The sequence below is a fragment of the Panicum virgatum genome, chromosome 7N (genome assembly GCF_016808335.1).
Source record: "Panicum virgatum strain AP13 chromosome 7N, P.virgatum_v5, whole genome shotgun sequence".
Lineage (NCBI taxonomy): Eukaryota > Viridiplantae > Streptophyta > Magnoliopsida > Poales > Poaceae > Panicum > Panicum virgatum.
This window is the reverse complement of record NC_053151.1, coordinates 6,797,332-6,799,642: the sequence shown is the minus strand read 5'-3', so window position 1 is coordinate 6,799,642 and position 2,311 is coordinate 6,797,332. Positions and strand designations below refer to the sequence as shown.

General features: G+C 51.4%; 1 pseudogene; it reads left to right on the top strand.

The window, feature by feature from the left end:
- Window positions 1-607: 607 nt before the first annotated feature.
- Window positions 608-1,516, top strand: LOC120683644 (annotated as a pseudogene).
- Window positions 1,517-2,311: the final 795 nt, after the last annotated feature.

Here is a 2,311-nt window from a genome sequence, read left to right as displayed (position 1 = left end):
GGCCCTGCCGCCGCCCGGGCTTCCGGCGGCCGCTCGAGCAGCGGCGAGACGAGAAAGCTCGGTCGGGGGGAGGTGTGGCGGCGTCGCTGGGGAGAGCGGGTTCCGCCCGTGCCGCCCCTGGGAGGAGCGACGTGTCATACTAATTCAATATTCATCTGATTCTTAGTGCAGCTGATTGCTTTTAGATTAGCAGCTGCCCCTTGGATTATAATTTTTACTGTTCATACAGACGTGCTTTTTGGTTGGTATGAGGTGAGCAGCAAAAAAAAAATCCGCATTACCAATACAAAACTACACAGCTGAGTCCCCTTAGATTAAATTTATTCCTTCGCTGCAAAGCAATTTTTAATATTTTTCTGTTGGTTTGATTCTCGCAAGGAATTGGTTGCTGTTATTATACATTTGACTGTGGCACCATGTTATAGCTTTTACTGTACATCTATCTGTGTTTACTGTTTCCCGTTGATCTGATTACCCGCAAGGCATTGGGAGTGCTTTTGATTAAGCATTGACTACCCCCAATTTGTTTCAGATTACCGGCAAATTTTAATCACTAGAGTGCATTTCCACTCGGACACATGATGATCGCACAGGTCACACACCTGTGACGGGCACACGACTCCTCCCTCCTATAATATAAGAAGGCCTCCTCCATCCCCATACACACATAACATAGCCCTCAGTAGGAAAGGAAATCCAAGCAACAAACTTGGCACCACCCTGTTCCTGCCAAGAGAAACAACCATGAGACCTCAGGTGTTGCTCGCCACACTGGCTGCTCTCGCCGTCCTCGCAGCTCTGCCACTCATGAGCAAAGGTGAGAGAAACCATTTCTTACACGCAGTTTGACTCAACTCAACACAAAGGGATCGATCTATTATATAGAGCAACTAATATTTGGTGGCCGGCCGCAGGGAGCGAGGAGGCAGGAGTGGCGGCCGCCGGCGACGAGAACGCGAGCCCATGGCCGTGCTGCGACCAGTGCGACTTCTGCTTCAGGTCGAACCCGCCCAAGTGCCGGTGCCTGGACATCTCGCGCCAAGGTTGCCACCCGTCGTGACGAAACTGCGTCAAGTACAGAGCCGTCGGTAGCGCCCACGAGCTGCCCGTCAACCGCTGCGCCGACACCCTCACCAACTACTGCGAGCACCGCTGCACGCCGGCCGCCGCCGCCGCTGCATAATATTATCTGAATGAACGCTGCCAGCGACCTCTGATTATCAGCTAGCTTTGCCTTCTCTTCCTGCGTGCTTCGTCAGAGAAGAAAGGCTTCCTTTGCTTGCTCATCGTTTTCTACTGTTTCTGGAATAAAGAGCTGTGTGCTGTGCGTACATGCTCAGAGTTCAAGTGTTTGTGTTGCATCGTGGCATGTACTAGCGCTGTGTTGTCATGGCGGGTAATCTGGTGTCATGTGTTTGTTGTTGTAATGCCTGGTCTGAGAAGTATAACTTATCCTTTATCAGTATGATAATATGCAACTCTCGTGCCTCTTCGTTTCAAAAGGCTTTGGGATCAAGATGAGCTCTGGATGGTGCGCATTGGCTAAAACTACACTCAAAGATACATAGCCATCCGATTAAACGTGCATTGTTCTATAACAGAAGAAAACAGGAAGAGTTTCGCTGTTATTTCTTGGCCTCGTCATTAGAGATCTTCATGCGCGCACCTACCGTGCATTGCAAGCACACGCACAATAATAAGTTCTTCTTGATCCTACGCGTGATGGCCCTCAATCAAGCCTAAGCTGACTTAATAAGTGAGGATGTGTACAGCGCCCGTGTTGATGTCTCTGTTTGCAGTGGCTATTGGCGAGGCTCGTCAATGTCAGGTAGGCTCATCTATAATTCATCTGGCCAAACATTGCGATGGCCAGACGGTGCATGTGCTCGTGTACTAGCAGCTGCAGCCCAAGGCTAAGGTGTCCATCTTTCCGTCGACAGAAGACAGAAACGGGCAGAGACGAGGCAGGCCAGCTAGGCTCACCGTTGTCAGGCATCTCGAGGAGCGTCTGCAAACGTTTCTGGCATGGCCCTTTCTTGGGGACGCCACCTTCGGCCTGGATGCCGAAGAGTACGCGAAGACCAAGCGATGTGCGGGCCGAAGTGAAGGTCAAGCGAAGAACATGAGGGTCTTCGGTTGATGCGCCAAAGAGGCTGTATCGACGTGGGCTGAAGCGAAGGTCAAGCGAGGAACATGAGGGTCTTCGGATGATGCACCGAAGAGGCTGTATCGGTGCGTCGACGCGGTGCCTGAGACGCCTGTCAAAAGATAGGGAATCTTCAGAGAAGGCGTCGAGGTTGATCGTCGCGAA